Raw genomic sequence first — 18035 nt, 5'->3', positions numbered from 1 at the left:
GAAACTGGAAGAGATGGAGATGGGAATGAGGGCCTTGAAAAGCGTCCCATCAAGGAACGTCATATTGTACTATATCAAAACTGGTTGTATTTATTTTTAAAATCAAGCTTGCAATCAAAGCTGCACTTACACACATGCCACCCTTCATTTCCCACAACTAGCTCATACTGGCACTCCAGGACAACAGTTGTCTTCTCTAGTCAACAAGCTCATGTTCTCCTGCTGTCACAGAGGTTCACCCAAGAATTCACCAAGATCTTTTTCTCAAACTCACCACCCACTTCTCAGCCTTTTGGAAAGGAGGTTATTCCCATTCCATTCAAGACCCTTTCTAGTGATCTGGGCTGCTCATTGAACATAAGAAACATGACATCCCAACTCTGCCAGAGCTCATACTGTCAGGTGGCACAAAGTTGCACCCTCAATAGCCGGTCCTGACTCATCCCTGGTTTGCACACATGTGGCTCTAATGACCCTTGGAAGGCCCTTAGGAAGTGCCACTCCAGCTTTGATGGTTTCCTGTGTCTCAAGCACAATTTCCTACTTACCCTGTGCCACATTTCAGTCCTCTCATATTTTATTCATTTACTTAATGAATATTTATCATCAGTCCCATATGTCAAGTATGTGGTAGGCGCTTGGACTATACCAATGAACAAAACAGGGAAAGCCCCCTGCCCATGGGTGCCTACATCCTAGTGGAGGAAATGGACAACAAAGAATAAATATCAAGTACATTATATATTATGATGAAAGGTGACAGGTGCTATGGAATCTCCTTCCATCCAGTTGCTATTAGACCCCAGTCCAGCTTGACCCTTCAGTCAGGAGATGGTCAGGAGGCAATGGATGGGCAAGTCTTTCAGGTAATCCAACAAGGGGAGCATGCCAGCCCCCTCTAGCATTTCAGGTTTGGAGGATTCTCTGTCATACACACCACTTTACTATAAGGAGGTGGAGACAGGGTCTAAGAACAGTCACCCTTTCTTATAGGTGAAGGGTCAAGTTATGGTGGCCACAACAGGAAATATGAGGGAAGGATGGTGATCCACCAGCTAGCCTAGAAGAACAATGGAGATGAGCTGCAAAAGATGTGTGTGGTCTTAATGAAGAGGAATTATAGGAAAAAGACTCATTGTCTCTTCCTCTTTGCACTTATTTTCAGAATTCACCATTTTGAAAGGCAAATGGTCACTGGCAAGTTGTCCCCGTGAACAGCTGGCAGCATCAGCATCCTCTTTGTCCCATCACGTTCTTCTCTATTTGACCCACAAGCATCTGAAATTCTGAGGACCATAAGGTTCATCCACTACTCAGCAGCTTGTTTTCAAATGACCTCGGTTTCAGGGCTGGACATGTCCTGACCTTGTCTTTGCAACTCCAAATGCCTTTGGGCCTCAGGACAGGAAGCCTGATGCAGCCATCACACCAGAAAAAAACACTGGAACAGATGATGTTGGCCAACCTGTTGCGACCCTTGCCTTAGTGCCATGGTTCCCAAATTGAACCATGAGTCACCCTGGGAGACTGCGGTGAACACACATGGGTTCCATGGAATATTTTATATTTCCAGGGGAAACACAGAAATATTTAGCATTTGTCAGAAACTGTGCAAACTACTAATTCAAAGTAATGCAATTCCAATATTAGAAACACACTACATTCCTTTCAATGGTATATATATCTTTGCAAAGTTGGACTTGCAGCAATTGCTAAGAAGAAAAGCAAGTGCAACACAAAAATCAATGTGGAGCAGGAAACGAGAGCAGTGCTTCACTCTTATTTCAAGCTTTGAGAATTGCAGGCAGTGCCCAATAGGCATTCACAATTCATTAATAACTAATTAAGGTTATTTAAGAATGAAATAAAAATACTGTTTTTTCTTTTAAACTTTTTATATTAACTTTTCAATCATCTACAAACTTGTGAAAACATAAACTCTTACTAAGTTGTTAGGATCTAGTTAATAAATAGAACAATTAGGTGTTTCTTTTGGCCTAGGAGCATGGTGAAAAAAATACAAGAAACCAAGAAAGTCTGGAAATCTCTACTTTAGTCCATTACCACATAGACTCCTCAGTGAAATATTGCTAGAATTCTAGAAACTAAAAATGATGATGCCGATGATGATAACAGCAGCAGTAATAACAGTCGTAGTTAACATATATTGAGCATTTATTATGTGCCATGTCTATGCAAAGGATTTCTCAGACAGTATTTTATTTATATGCTTTACGCAATTTATTTTGTTTTAACCCAGAAATGTTAGTCTTAATTTTTCCCCAGGCCTGCTGCCCCTGGACCTACAGAGAAAATTTAGGAACCAGTTGAACTTTTTGTAATAAATTTGATTGAAAACGCTATAACTTTTTTTCTAATGATTATAAAACAAATTTTCTATTTCCTACTGCATTTTCGACAATCCATGTATTAAAAAAAAAACTACCAGTCCCTTCTAAGTATGTAAATTTTCTTCAGATTCATAAATAAAAATCCACCAACCAAAATTAATTCAGCATTGCTCCATGCTTGGCAGTGTAGAGGATGCAAAAGGACTTAAATGCATGATCTGTGCCCTCAAAGGACTTCCAATAGGATTTATACATAAAATAACTAGAGGAAAATAAAAAATAGTATCTACTCAAGAACTAGATGGGGAAGTGTAGGGTAGAGATATTCTATTGAGAGAGGAATGCACCCAGAGACTGAATTGTCACAAACCTGGCCCATCTGCACCTTGCCTTCCTGTCTCATTTCTCTTTTTGCTGTAAACAAACTTCTCCTTTCTAGCCATCTCTTCTGGAAAGTCAATACTTCCATCTGTTCTAGGACACCTATCCATTTCCACTTGAAGGAAGGCTTTGTTTCTATGGAAATCACCTCCATTTTAAACATCATCAAAGATTAATTTTCCTCTTGCCTGTAAGCTTGCTAACTTTGGTATATCCAACAAAGGAGACGATCATAACTGCATGTGCTTTTTGGCTTTTGTAGTATTTCTCCTTTCCCTTCTCCAGAGAAACGTTTTTTAATATATAGACCAAATCCATTGTCTCTTTGACTTCATTATCAGTTTTTTTTCTTGAACCCTGAATTTGTCTTTGCCACTTTATTACTAGTGCTATTTTCAAGTTATCCATTAACCATTCAACAACTGTTTAACAAATGTCTATTATATCACTGCATGTTCTAGGTATTGGAATAAACTGATGGGCAAGAAAGACATGGTCACTTCTGTTATAGAGACTAGTGAGGTACATAAACAAGTAAGACATATTTAATTGCTAATTGATATGTGATAACTGCTATAAAGAGTAAAATGTCAAATTGCCAGGGAAGCTTTGGTGGTCAAGGAAGGCTTCCTGGGAGAGGTGATGTGTACATTAAATGTTGCTGGATGGAAATATGTTAGATGGATATAAAAGGAATAAAAGATGTTTCATGCAGAAGGAATCCAGGCTCTAAATTAGAAAGGGCATAATACATTCTAGGAAATAAAATTAAAATTAGTTTAGTAATATTAGATGTGAAGTAGGAGGGAAGTGAGTTCAAGAGGAGTGGTGAGAGAATATACTCAAGTCTTAGGCAAAAGATTTATTCTGAAGGTAATAGGGAGTCACTGAGTGACTTTGTGCAGGTAATGGCACCATAAGATTTGTGTTTTTAAAAGATGAGTTTGGCTGTGGTGTTGTGAATAGAGTGAGAAGTGAGGGGCAAGATTGGAGGCAGAGAGGTGAAGAATAGACAAAAGATGATGGATGTTTGAATTAGCGACAAAGCAAAAGGGGAAGAGGAGAAAAAGAAAAAAGTCCAGCTTGGATCTGCAGTACATTGTGTTGATCAATTCACTAATTCAACACACATTTATTATTGAGAATCTTTTTTTATGTGCCAGGCACATCCTAGATTAGATGCTGAAGAGGCAGTGATGACTCTGACACTGACAAGCTGGTTGAGAAGGTAGATCTTAAGTAATTAACCAAAGAAACGTATCACTATATCCTGTTAAAAAGTGCTATAAAATGAGCAACATCTATAAAATCTTGCTACTCAAAGAATAGTCAATGGACCAGCAGCATCAGCATCACCTGGGAGCTTGTTAGTAAAGCTCAGTATCTACCTAAGAACTACTGAGATAGAATGTACTTCTTTTTTTTTTTTTTTGTGGTATGCGGGCCTCTCACTGTTGTGGCCTCTCCCGTTGTGGAGAACAGGCTCCGGAGAACAGGCTCTGGACGCACAGGCTCAGCGGCTATGGCTCACGGGCCCAGCCGCTCCACGGCATGTGGGATCCTCCCGGACCGGGGCACAAACCCGTGTCCCCTGCATCGGCAGGCGGACTCCTAACCACTGCGCCACCAGGGAAGCCCTAGAATGTGCATGTTAACAAGATCCCTGGGGGGGGATTTACATGCATATTAAATTTGAGAAGCAGTGCTCTAGAGAGTACGGGGCTGTGAGAGAAAACAACAGGTGGACCGGAACTCCTCTTGGGGGTTAGGGAAGGGTTCCCTGAAGAAATGGCCTCTGGTTGGCTAGAGAGGTAGGCAGGGGCTGGGTAGCACAAGACCTTGTAGGCTATTTTGAAAACTGTCATCTCTTCCTAATAGCAACTCAAAGATGTTTAAAGGTTAGGTTCATCAGCTCAAGCAGCCATAACAAAATACTGCATAGATTGGGTGGCTTAAACAACAGAAATTTATTTTCTCATGGTTCTAGAGGCTGGAAGTCTGAAATCACCACGCCAGCATGGTTGGGTTCTGGTGAGCGCCCTCTTCCTGGCTGCCTTCTTGCTGTGTCCTCACTTGGCTGAAAGGGAGCAAAAAGATCTCTCTCCCTGGTGTCTTTTCTTATAAGGACACTAATCCCATCATGTGGGCCCCACCCTCATGACCTAATTACCTCCCAAAGGCCTCATCAGCAACTGCCGTCACATGGGGGCTTAGGGCTTCAACATATGAATTTGGTGGGACACAACTCAGTCCATAGCAAAAGTATGTGGAGTATTCAAAATTCTGTTTTTGAACTATTATTCTGGCTGATGTGCAGAAAAGGGATTGGAAGGATCAAGAATATATGTAGGACACCAGCCAGGAGGCTATTTCAATAGTCATGGTGAATGACACTGAGAGCTTGGACAAAGTTGCGCTGGTGGAGATGGAGCAGAGTGAAACATTTCAAAATATTTAGGTGCTAAACTTGACAGGCTTTGATGATAGATTTCATATGGTGGTTGGGGAGAGGAGGGTCAAGAATGACTGCCAGATTCTTGGCTGGTGCAATTGGATGGATATGATATCAACTCTTGAGATAGGAGTCATGAAATTAGCAAGTTTGTGCATGGCATCTTGCTGAATGCAATGAACAATATAGAAATTAAGATAAGAATAGCCATCATTTAGTGAGCATTTATCACATGCCAGCCACTGTGTAGACACTTTACATACATTACCTTCTTTAATATACTATGTGAGCCTAGCCTTCTGAGATGGGAAGATCAACTCATTGCTAAGGGTTTAATGGTCTGCTAAAATGAACAGTGCAGAATGCTTTAAAGGAGATCAGAGAAGACAATGTGAACAGGGAAGCCATCGCAGAAGAAAGAGGATACAAGCTGAGGTTTAAAGGCTGGATAAGACTTTCTTCAGTGAAGCTCTTGGGAGTCAGGTCTGAAGATTGGCTGTAGGAGCCAGGTCCTGGAGACTCAGGCATGGCTCTCTCACAAAGTTCACTTAGAAAAACAGTAGAAAAAGTTGAGTGGAAAGGGAGGGCCCAGATTATGAAGGGCCTTGAAAGTCGGTAGTTTGGATTTTTAAGAGAGAAGAATTGAATATGAAAGGAACATGACAGTACATGACTTAGGAAAACCTGTCTGGCAACAGGGGAGCTTGAACATGGGAGGCTTGAGTCCCAGAAGCCAGCTTATTGGCATTTGCATTAGCCAGGTAATAGGTCAGATTCGTGAACTAGCTAGAAGGAAAAAAATCAACCAGATTTAGTTGAAGAATGGGCTTCCCTGGTGACACAGTGGTTAAGAATCTGCCTGCCAACACAGGGGACACAGGTTCGAGCCCTGATCCTGGCAGATCGCAAATACCGCAGAGCAACTAAGCCCATGCACCACAACTACTGAGCCTGTGCGCCGCCACTACTGAAGCTTGCACGCCTAGAGCCCGTGCTCCACAACAAGAGAAGCCACCGCAATGAGAAGACCGTGCACCGCAACGAAGAGTAGCCCCCGCTCGCCGCAACTACAGAAAGCCCACACAGCAATAAAGACCCAATGCAGCCAAAAATAAATAAAATAAACAATTTTTTTAAAAAAAAAGCCTTTAAAACAAAAGAAAACAGAAGAATGAGTCAAAGAAGACTAAAATTTCAGGATTGAAATTAAGGGAAAGGTAGTTTTAAAGTCATAATCAGAGGGGGATCAGGGAGAGGATATTCATAAACCTGTGATATCCCATTTACAAGCAGTATAATATTAAGAATATTTAAAAATAATTGTTTACCTGTTTGACCACAGAGATTTAAATTTCCAGAAAAATTATAGTAGATGAAAGACTCTAAGTTAGGTATACCTTGGATTTACACTGGGATGAAAAAAAATTGTAAGTATAAGATTCAAGGGGAATAAAGTATGGTATTCTATTAAAGAAAAAACCTACAAATCATATGAAACATTGTGATTTTTAAATGCAATTGCCAAAGTCAAAAGAAACCATTACATTCCACCCCAACTGTTACTTCATTACAGATGCCTCAAGCCGTCGCTTATAAACAACAGTGCGTTGGGTTCAACCTTTCAGATGAATAGGCCTTGGTTCCCACCTTGGTCTAGCCATGTAATCATAACGCAGTTTTTTTAAAATTCAAAATATTGTGTTTAGTGGAAGGAAAATGTATGCTTTTTTGTGTTTTCTAAATGCCATTTATACTTTTTCAAAACGGAGTACCGTTGACTGGGAAAGAAGTAAATAACCCTTACTAAGCTTTCCATTCCTCTTCTGCTTTATCTCAGGGAACTTCAGCACCTCCAGACCATCCTTTGTGGAGTCGCACCTGATGGTGCCCCTTGGGTCACGTGCCACGTGTGTTCAGCAGTAAACATCCTCCTGTGCTGTTTGCTTCATTAATGACAATATGGACCAATGCACAGTATTTATCAAGTGGTAACCAAGGAAGCTAAGGTTAGGTTAAGGCACACCTAATCCTCTCAGGGGATCTTGCCAAGAGCACAAAGGGTAAAGTACAGATATCAATTTTATTGTTCAGAATTCCTTAATTGATGTCCCGGGGAGTCTGAAAACTTAAGAGGAAAGATATATGGGCTGCAGTAACTAACCACTGCAGTAACAGATGTTATACAGGAAAACTGTGCGAGGGATATAAGCATGTTTTGACTTTGACTATGCACTTGGGCTAACACATCCTTCCTCACTAATGGAAATCATATGCAAACGTTTTGTAAGGTGTATTAATTTCCATGGCAGACATCGAATTGTTTTCCTTTTAAAAAAATATATGCTTTGTCCAATGGGGCAACGACTTCTGTTTCATGTACAACCTGGATTTTTCCTAAATCTGCAGAGTTTTCTGTTTTCCAAAGTATTGACAATGCAGCCACAAGCTTTGGGCTGGCTGTCTTAAAGGGTGTTTTCCGGAGCTACCCCTCTCTCTGCTCTGCCAATTATGTGCCACTTTGTCTTGGTGCTCTGATTGCTTTCTTCTGAGAGGGAAATTCCTCTTTCATCAGTATGGATGCACTGTTTTCACACACTGCAAGTGCTGTGTTGCTGTGTCAGTCATCCTATTAGGGCCAGTTTCAGACGAGTAGGGCTGACGAACTTGCTGGGGATTGGCTGCTCACAGCTGGGAGGGATTTGTCGGAAGGAAGGGCTGCAGCTTACAGCAACAGAGTTTAGACTGTCTTTGCTTCATCATCTGAAGGCAAAATTTTCCAGATACGGCAGACGGCTCTCAGAGTACAATAAACAGGGAATGAGAACTATTTACATGGAAATTTCTTCCTCATGATGCAGCGGAGAAGCCTCGGCCGCTTGATTTTGCCAGATGTTCCTGGGGTTACTGTAAAAGGAAAGGAGAGGCAGAGCTAAACAAGGTAGGGAAATCATCCCCCCCTTCTTTTTTTTTTTTTTTTTTTCCTGAATGTTTAAAGAGTTTGCTGCAGTATGCTGCATTCCGTGTATGTTGCTTAGGGAAGCCAGGGAAACCGGATTCCACTAGTTCAAATGTAATACTTGCAGGGGGGACCCTGGAGTTTTACGTAACATTTTGATTCGAGAAAGAGAAATGGCAAAGCGTGAATCTCTGCTGCCTGTTTGGGGTGAGGCATAAAACGAGTTTTTATTCAAAGAATAGATCCATTGATTACTCAACAAAAACCATTCGAATTCTTGGGAGCATTGTTATTTTCTTGTTCTAGAAAATTTTCATACTGTCGTAGTTAGCTCCCGAATAAATAAAGTTTACGTCGATCCTGTGATTTGAAAACAGACTCGTAATTAAGAAAAAGAAAAAAAAACTTCACGGTAAATAATTATCAATTGGACGTTTAGCCCCCAAAATACGTCTACTTATCGGAAATTAGGGACCTACCTAGCTCTACAATGCCACGGCTTTAACTGAGTTTCAAAAGCACATTTTTAACACGCCAGCAAGAGGTAGCTTTCTGACAAGTTTTTGATACTGTAGTTCGATGTTTACATTTCTTTTTCTGGCATGTCTGAGCCTTTGTTTCCAGCTTAAAAGTGGAACCATTATATTCAAAGGTAAAGCTGGGTTAATAATGCTTACTGCAATTATCTGATCTTTATGCATTTTTAATGAGAACACACAGCCAGCAGAATAATTTAATGAGGGCAGGCTAGCTTTTAAAGCTGTGTTTTCACTGTGCCGAACCATATCAACTTTCTAGCCGAGAAGCAGCAGTGAGAAATGATGGAGAAGATTTATTTTTAACACACTTGGCCCAAGAGAAGGAAAGGATATATTTGTTAAAGAATTCTTTCTGCCCTTTTCCGTTTTAAATTTCTGCCAGGCATGAGGAAACTGTGCTTTTTTGTTAGGCCTCAGAAGCATATGTTTACAATAAATGTGTAACATTTTTAGAATAGTTAGCAAGCACTGAAGCAAAGAAAAAAAAATCTGACTTGCGTAACCATCACCACCGTGAATGTTGTTCAAGAAACATCACTGGCCTTTGAAAAGACAAAGGTTAAGTGGAAAGATATTTGTTAATTGAGTAATATGTGCATTTTGAGGATAATAAAGTAAAAAGATAAAGAGGTTCCTATAACCTGTACATAAGATGAAGTTTCTTCAGCTAGCTTGCCTGTTTTGGAAGAAGCCGTAGAAGTACTCATTTAAATAAGGGCAATGCCACGTAGATTCTTCCAGACCCACTGTTTTTACTTTCAAGGAGAAGTGCAGGACACTAGCCCAGAACTTCTGACGTCATCTCCCAACTATTTCTGCTGTGTGTTTTTTATTCAAGCTCGTGGAGAGGAATATTTTTTTATGTCCTGGCTAGGAACGTTCTAACTGTCACTTGGCAGGTCTTGAGTTAGGTCTTCATATTCCCGTCCTTTCTAAACCCTAAACCGACCTCCAGCAGAAATAGGGCATCTTCTCCTACCTGCTTCCTCATGTCGGGCAGGTCAGGGCGGTTTTTCTGCAGGACCCTGGCTGTGCTGACTGGAAGCGGCAGGGAGTGGAGCACGGCTCTGCTTCTGGTCCCACTTCCCCTCAGTGCAGCCCAGCACTGCCCCCTGGGCAAACAGTCCCCGTGGCCCCATTCCTAGCTCCCCCAGAGCCACTTTTTAGGACCCAGGTTATGCCACCGAGTTCGCGGCTGGTCGTGATGGTGGGAACAGCCGCTCTGATAGAAAGAGCACCGTGTCCTCGTGCAGATGGACCCAAGGAAGGGCAGTCCAGTACTGCAGGCTGTTCATCCCGTGTCACAAGTGGCAACCTTGGTCGTCGCGATCAGGGGATGGTTAGTTTTTAATAAGGAGGCTTTTCAGAAAGAATTTCCGTTAGAACAGCTTGGAGTTCTTGGGAGTTCCCAGTCCTTGTCTGCATCCTCTTCAGGACTGCTTGTGTTGTGTAGCCTCGAGCAAGCACCCATCTCAATTTTTCTCTCTCTTAATAGAATTGAATACTTGCTACACTTTCCTTCATACTTCTAGCATTTTGAGAGGTCTTGACCTTGCATCCAAAAAACAAAAAAAAAGTTGTTGGTCTGTTGACACAGTGAGCTAGTTAAAGTACAAAGGGACAAAACCTCCCTATTAACGAAACTGGTAAATGCCTTAGGGTGTTAAGATATATCGTCATATATACAGAACCCTTCAATCTACTTCATGTTCATGTACGTTTTCTAGGGCTATTTCTCCTTAGACCAACGCATACAATTTCCAAGGAAATCAGAGCACTGCTGTGTGCATTTTCTCCGTTGATCTTGTGCAATATACTAGAAACTGTGCAAACCAGACCCTTCAGACAGAGGCCTTGCAGTGCCCGAAGCATTTAGTGCTTTTTTCTCTGACTTTGGTATTACATGTGTGCAAGTGGAGTGAATGAGAGAGAGAATGAGAGGAAAGGAGACAAATACGCTTGTGAAATCTACTGGTTGTGCAGCGTTACTGGTTAACAGCCTGCCTTCTCCCTGCTAGTTGTTTTAATTTGCTGTTGCTATGGTAAACACAAATCAATATCACATGGCCAGTCCCGCTCGGGGAGTGCCACAGAGATTCAAGATCAGGTACTCACGCTTCCAAGCAAGAATTGGGAGAAGCCGATTCAGATGTTGAGTTTGAGGGATTTCCTTATGGGAGACCGATAAGGTTCAGGCTTGCATGCGTTTTCTCTTCCTTTCTTCCTGCACTTTCCTACCGGTAACGAGAAAAGCTGGGTATTGTATGTCAACGAGACGTCAATAAGAAAAAAAAAAAAAAATGGGAAGGCCTACTGATTTGTTTACATTTTCCAAGATGACAAAACATATTATCAACATAGAAGGAGGCTGGCCACGTGGCAAGTGGCAAAGGATTCTGATTAACGAAGAGGTGGGACACCTGCAGGACCTGTTGGTTGTGAAAACATAGTTTGGGGTCTTGAGTAGCTCCAGGTACAGCTGCACAGGAGAGCTGGTAGGTCAGAAACAGTTGTGACTGCCGTGTCAGGCAGAGAAAGCTGGCATCTCTGGGGAGCAGGTGGGCAGGGGGGCGAGGGGCGTTATGGAAAGATAGGGAGGTGTGAGGCATCAATGTCACCCCGGAGCAAAGTCACGAGAAAGCTGTAGGTCCAAAGGCAGGCCAGGTGAGCACGGAAGCCCGGGGGTAGAGCAGCACAGGGGCAGGACACTTAGCTCCTCTCATAAAACCTGCCTGAGGCCCAACCTGAAGGCCCAGCAAAGAAAGAGAGGAAGTGGCTGTGAAGAGAAGTAAAGATGTCATGTGCCCAGGCATACTTTCTGGAAGGAACCAGATGGGCACAGATGTCCCCTGCCGGGTGGAGCAAGGAACTTGGTACTTCATGCTTTGCTTTATTTCAGAAGAACGATGCAGGAAGACTTAGCTGGGCTTTGTAAATTAGTTGCAGTACTGTGTTTTACCTCCAGATTTTTACTCAGCTCAGTTGTTTTTTGTTGTTTTGTTTTGTTTTGTTTAATGTGCACAAACTCTTAGTTGCAGCTGTGATAATATTCATAGTAAGGGGCTCAAGGTGGCGTCATGGCTGGTCTACATCAGGCCATGCCTCCAATTGCTCGGCCTCGTTGAGCTGAAGCTGGTCCCCGCTCTGTCGCTGAGAGTGAACATAGGTGTGAAAGGCGAGGCCATAGGGTTTCTTCTGTGATCCGGAGCCACAGTGCTGATGGATAAGTTTTCGGCTGGCCTGCTCCCCTCAATATGGCAGAAACGCTTGGTCATAAAAGTGGACCCACTGATTTACCTTAGTGCTCTGACAAAGACTGCATTGTCTCCGAGATCCTAGGCCGGTATATTCCATCAATCAGTCAACAAGTGTTTATTAAACACCTCTTGGCTCCCCTGGCTTTTGCCATTTGGTTAGAACAAGTCAATTACCTAATAGCTAACTTTGAGTATGTGCAAAATGTAGGACAGAAAGAAACAATGCGGAATTGTAAGTTTCAAAGACTTTAGTAATAACTTTATTGGCTAACATTAATTTAACATTGTTAACCATCAAACATTAATTGTAGGTTTGAGACAGTTTTGGTGTTTGGGGGAGGTATAAGAGAAGGAATTTTGAGTTTTAACTCTGTAATTTCTTCACCTCTACTGTATTTCTCAGCATAATACTGTTTAAATAACATATAATGATGTACGATCGCAACAGACGTATGAGAATGCTGCCTCCACAAATCCAAACTATGAGGCTGTGGAGAGCATTCCCCCCATCTCAGCAAGCTGAGAGACAGCCCCGAAATGACTGGGGAATATGGGTGCATCGTCCAAAAGGATCTTAGCCATCAATCAGCAAAAGGAAATCCTAGACCCTCTCCCACACTTCTGAGCCTTGGGGTGGCTGAGATCTCACCGTCCCCATCCCAGCAAGGAAACCTGATTCCTGACCCTGGAGGGTTAAGCTCCACCACCCCCACACACACAACTCTTTTTTAAAAGCACAGTTACTTAAAAAAAAATCTATTTCCCTTTTTAAACACAAAGTTTTTGTTTTGCTTTGTTTTTCACCCTGACATCAAAATTAATGTGTGTTCTCTGGGCACAGACAAGCCACGAGTTTGGGAAGAGCTGGGAGAGGAGACTGAGGGTGTAAGGGAGCCTCAAGAATTCTTTTCAGCGATGGGTCCTGGCAGGCAGATGGGCAGGTTCTAAGGTCTAGGAGCATCGAGGCGAGCTGGTTGCCAGAGAAGAGCTCTGGGGGAGTGAGCCATCTCAGAAGACAGCAGAAGGAGGCAGGAGGCATGGAAGACGCTGCAGGTCCCTGGGCCTGAGCAGTTTGCAATCCACACTAGCTGGGGCACAAGACACTCACAAACAAGATAAGAGCAGCTCAGCACACAAATGCCATCAGAAGGATAATTAGCATATGTATAGTTCTGTACCCTCTACAGAGGGCTTTCACAGACTTTATCTCAATTAACAGTTCAAACAGTGGGTTAAAAACTGGGAGCCTAAGGTTAGAGCATGCCTGTGAGGATGTACTAGGTAAAGCTTCTGGCGGAGATGAGTTATAAACCGGATTTTAAAAACTTTTATTCATTGATTTTTTTCAGTGTTGGATTTGAATTTAGAAAACCAGGAGACACAAGTTCTCCTGGTTACAAGTATGCGTGTCACCTTCTCCTGTCCCCAGATGCTTTCTTGGACAACTACACTTCAAAACTAGTACAGGAGGCAGTCCGGATGTGGCAGCAGAGCAGGAGAGGTTGGTTGGCTTCGCTTTCCCAGCTCTGACTGCTCAGAAGTCATTAGGAGACAAAACCTACACTAGTTTCATGCCCCAACCCAGGCACACAGTGGCAACGTGAGTCTGGCTATGACTGGCAAGGAGGTGCTTCTAGAACATAATATTCGTAAATGGTTGTAAAAGGCTCACAGGTCAGGGAAAAACCATAGTCAACAATGAACCCAAAATTCAAAGTAGTCCATTTGCCCATGAGAGCACCTCACTGAGTTCTCTTAAGCCTGTTAAAGGGGTTAGGGCAGAAATTAATATTTTAGTGGCATGTGGTATAAGCTAGGTGCTTAACACACATATCTTGTGTATTTCGAACCTTAAAAGAACTTCATGAAGTTAATGTTTTCCCCGCGAAGTTAACGCTGGCCAATAGAAGTTCTGAAAGTTTCCGGAACACACCCGTGATCCCACAGCTGGTATCTGGCAGAGCCAGGATTTAAACTCAGGCCCGATCATACCTCCAACTCCTATAGGGAGGCAGCACCATGTTTTCAGCTGAGCAAATAAAATAGAGGAAATAAAAATAATTTATTTGCAGAAAGAAAGCTCAAGGTGAAGGTAGGAGGCCGATTATTTTAGAAATCTCAGATGTGCTTTATAGAGTTTACATTATGATACATAAATGCTGAATGTAATAACACTAGCATCTTACTTCATATATCATTTCTGTTTTTATGCTTATCATTTCTTTTAATGGCCACAAAGCCCCCTGTGTGTCCCCATCTGATAAATTAAATAAAAACCCAATTTGAGTGAGGTTAAGCAATGGGTTAAAAATCTCAGTAGCCAAACAGCGGAAAAGCTGGTCCTCAAAACTGTGGGAATCTGTGCATATGATATTCAATGAGATCAAACAGTCTTTAAATGAAATGACACTGCAGCCTGACTTGGGGTTTTCTTGCAATGGATGTTGCATACTGGACTAGAGCTCAACCCAAGCAATTTTGGGAAGACAGTATGTTTTTGATTAAGATATTGAATTACTTTTTAAAAATCTATCTATTTCGGGCATCCTAGATACGAGCCTCACCTAATCAACTTAAAAGTATTGGTGAAGTATATATTATGTCAGTGATTTACTGCTTGTAGTTTTCAGTGCTCTGGGAGTTCAGGAAAGTGGAACTCCTTTTGGGTTGGAGTACTAGATAAGGCTTCGAAGAGGAAGAGATACTTCCTCTAGCTCTCTATGGATGTACTGTCTCTAGATCAGTGTTTCTACAATGGGATGTTTACACCCCAAGCCTAGGGCAAGGCCATCATCTCCGTGAGGAAAGGAAATAGTTGAAATTACATCTTATATGTTATTTAACCCGTCCTTTAAAAATGTCACGTTTCACATGTGTGATAATGTATGTAGCATATTGTTATGCAAGTATAACATTTATAAATAAGTAACTAATCTTATAATGGTTGTTCCTGCATGAAAGTATTTTTCTGATGGGGATATATGATCTAAAAAGTTTGGAGAGGACAATAGTCAAAAATAGAGGAAGGAAGATTATCTCTAGAAGGGAGGAACAGCATGATGTAATGTAGAGGCCAGTGTGGAACTTTGAAGAATAGGGATTAAATGCTGGAAAAGAAGCATTTTTTCAGTGTGGAAATAAGTTTAGACAGAGTGGGGGAGTGTGAATATGGGAGAACTAAAGAGCCATGTGGAAGAGTTTAACTTGTTACCTACAGCATCACGTCTAATGCTTTATAAGGATTGAATTGAACTTGTGAGTTCAGGTTAGAGGTTAGAAAATTTGTAACAAGTGATGCCACTGGCCGGAAAACTTTTGCAATATTTCAGGCACCGTGTGGGAAGGAGTTGGCTTAGAATGGCCGAGTGAGGATGGAGGAGATAAGGGCAAATCTAAAAGATGTCTTGAAGGAAAAATAATAGAGGCTAGTGAGAGCTCAGAAGAGCCAAAGTGACGCTGGAGTTTCTAGCAGGAGAAATATCTGTGGGACCCTAACAGAAAATAGGGGTAGATGGAAAAAGGGGCCCATCATGGGAATGGGGTCAGGGGAGGGAGGGAGGATGAGTTTTGAGTTTTGAGTCCTGGTAATGGTGTTTTAGCTAACGATGGGTCATCGAAGTGGGTCATCCGTAGACATCTGACAACATGAAATGGAGAACAGCTTAGGCACCAGGCTGCAAATGTAAACTGAGACACACCTGTGTTGAAGCCATTGTCGAGGCCAGGAGTGCTTACTGCCTCCAAGAAGAAGGGAACATAAATGGAGATGGGGAGATGACCAAGGATGAGCCTGGGGGAAGACTGCCAGGGCCCAGAGAGAATAAGAGCTAGCAAGGAATCAGGAAAACGAATACCCACAAAGGAGCAAAACTGTCAATCAAAAAATAAGTAACCAAGACTGTTGCGCACCATACCACAGCCTCCATGGCTCCTGTGCTGCATCGTTCTGCCGGGCTTACCCTCTCTGACATGAGTGCTCAGCCCGTGGTCCTCGTGGAGGCCAATATCAACTCAATGCCATGGTGAGAGCCACAGAGTATCAGCGGATAAGGAGAACTTCCTACCTGGATCTTTCATGTAGATACAGATATAGATATTTGACTATTTAAAAAGTAACTCTTCACTAATACCCAAAAGAAAGGATTTAAAACCAACAATAATTGTTGATCAAGATGTATGCATCTGTATCTCAAAATATACATTTTGAGGGTATAAGTGGTTAGGACAGTCATTCCAGAGTGATTGGAGATATTGCTGTTGTCAGAGACCTAGGAACAGGCCTTTGACCTGTTGTCAAAGACCTAGGGTTCGTTCATTCATGGCTCTAGCAGGCGTCAGCTGAACCCAGCTGTAAGGACTACTCTGAAGGAAATGAGAAAGTACCCTCATGCCTACAGTGAGCAAGCCAGAACAGCACTCCTCACACTTCCGTGTGCACAGCAGACCACTGGGGGTCGAGTTCAAACTGTAGGGTCTTGATTCGGTAGATGAGGAGCGGGGTCCGAGATTCTGCATTCCTCCCGGATGAAGATGATGCTTGTTGCTTGCCCTGGAGGCTTTGCTGGCGTGAATGTAGAGGGCGGTGGGCCTCCGGGTCTGAGATGATTCTAAAGGAGGCTCTGTGGGGCTGAGGGCCAGGACCGGCTTCCTCCATCCAGGAGGCCTTTCCAGGCTTCCCGGGCCCAAGAGTGGAGCAGAGGTCTAGCCGACTTATCCTGCAAGCCTTGCACCGAAGCTGCTGTGGTGGAGGCCACGAAGGTGAGCCTTCCAGCAGTTTCCAGCAGCTCCGTGGCCACAGCAGCAGGTCTGTGGATGGCGCCCCGTGCCCGCGACGGCCGTTTTCTCTGCGGACACAGACTCTCACCAATTCCCAAAAAGATTTGCTCACTGCCTCCAGGGAAGGCTAGTGTGTCTGTTTCCACGTCTGCTCCAGAGATATCTTTTCCTACCAAATATATGTGTTCAAAATCAGCCATAGACTTTTCCCTCTAGACAGTGGTCGGAGCTGGAACCTGTGAGTCTGACAGCCTCAGCGGGTTACTTCGGGGAACTCTGACAAACCCAGCATTTCCCTTAGGATGCTCTCATTCTCCCCTCATTCCCTCCAAAGAATAGGAAGAGTGTAGAGGAAGTGTTATGTGCAATTAAAATCACATTTGTTTAAACATGCTAGTTTTAAAGTCTCGTGCTATGAGTGAAGACGTTAAGAGAAACGACAGCTGTCGCAGGTGGTGGCTTCAGTGAAACTGTGGACAGTCTTAGATCTTGTTTCATGTCCGTCTGCCTTCCCTGCCCTCGAGAACTTCATTTTTCTGTATGTCCAGCATGTGGCCCCCTCTCTCCTAGAACCAGGGGTCCCGCTAACCGGATTTAGAGAAAGTCTTCCCTGCCCAGATGCCCTTTTAGCCCACACACAAGACGACCGGTATTTTTATGCATTTTTAATTTACCAATAACCTTTTAGGACTGAAAGGAAACAAGTATTTATTGAATGTCTACTATATGCCAAGCCCTCTGCTGAGAGCTTCATGTACATCAACTCAGTTAAACCTTTCTACAAAGAAAATAAAGTCCCAGGAGTCTGAGTTCCTTGCCAAGGTCACACATGAACAAGTGACACAGAGCAGGGGGTGAAACTCCAGTTGGCAGGTCTCCGAACACCCAGACCTTTTCCAACGGTGCTTACTTGGGGGTAGCAACAAAAGGGGTTTGCTTCGGGAAAACTTCTCTCTCATTTGCACGTACTGTTAGCAGAATTCACTAAACGGTTAAATAGAACACAAACAAGCAATTCCTGGCAGCCTGGGCAGGCATGAGTTCAGTTTTAGCCGTGAGTTCCTCCTCACAAAGGGACCTGGGAAATCTCCAGAGACAGCTAGAGCATCATCTTCATTATTTGTTGTGATTAGTGGGCCTTTTCCTTACTCCTGAATCTCCTCTGTGTCTGTGTGCGTGTGTCTGTGTGTGTGTGTGTGTCCAGGTGCGCAGGAAGATGCTTAAAGAAAGATCTCGTCCGAGGTGCCTTCTAGATACTTTCAATTGATAACACGCTCATTATCAGCTGTGAGGCCTGTGTGAAAGTGAGATGCTCTGTGTGGC

The 18035-nt window shown here is 42.9% G+C and overlaps 1 protein-coding gene across 15 annotated transcripts in view; it reads left to right on the top strand.

The window, feature by feature from the left end:
* The first annotated feature begins 7891 nt into the window (after positions 1-7891).
* The window catches only part of MBNL2 (muscleblind like splicing regulator 2), a 152848-nt gene continuing 142704 nt past the window's right edge, over positions 7892-18035 (top strand). For 6 of the 15 annotated variants that reach the window (XR_007473135.1, XM_033435113.2, XM_033435112.2 and 3 more), the window contains exon 1: positions 7894-8122. The gene's annotated coding sequence lies outside the window, so the exon portion shown is untranslated. Of the gene's footprint in view, positions 8123-18035 lie in introns of all 15 variants that reach the window. The other 9 variants (XR_004485263.2, XM_049701182.1, XM_033435111.2 and 6 more) reach the window with 5 other exon arrangements.

Source organism: Orcinus orca, chromosome 18 (assembly GCF_937001465.1).
Source record: "Orcinus orca chromosome 18, mOrcOrc1.1, whole genome shotgun sequence".
Classification (NCBI taxonomy): Eukaryota; Metazoa; Chordata; class Mammalia; order Artiodactyla; family Delphinidae; genus Orcinus; species Orcinus orca.
The sequence above is the reverse complement of the archived record's forward strand: the minus strand, read 5'-3'. Positions and strand labels throughout refer to the sequence as shown.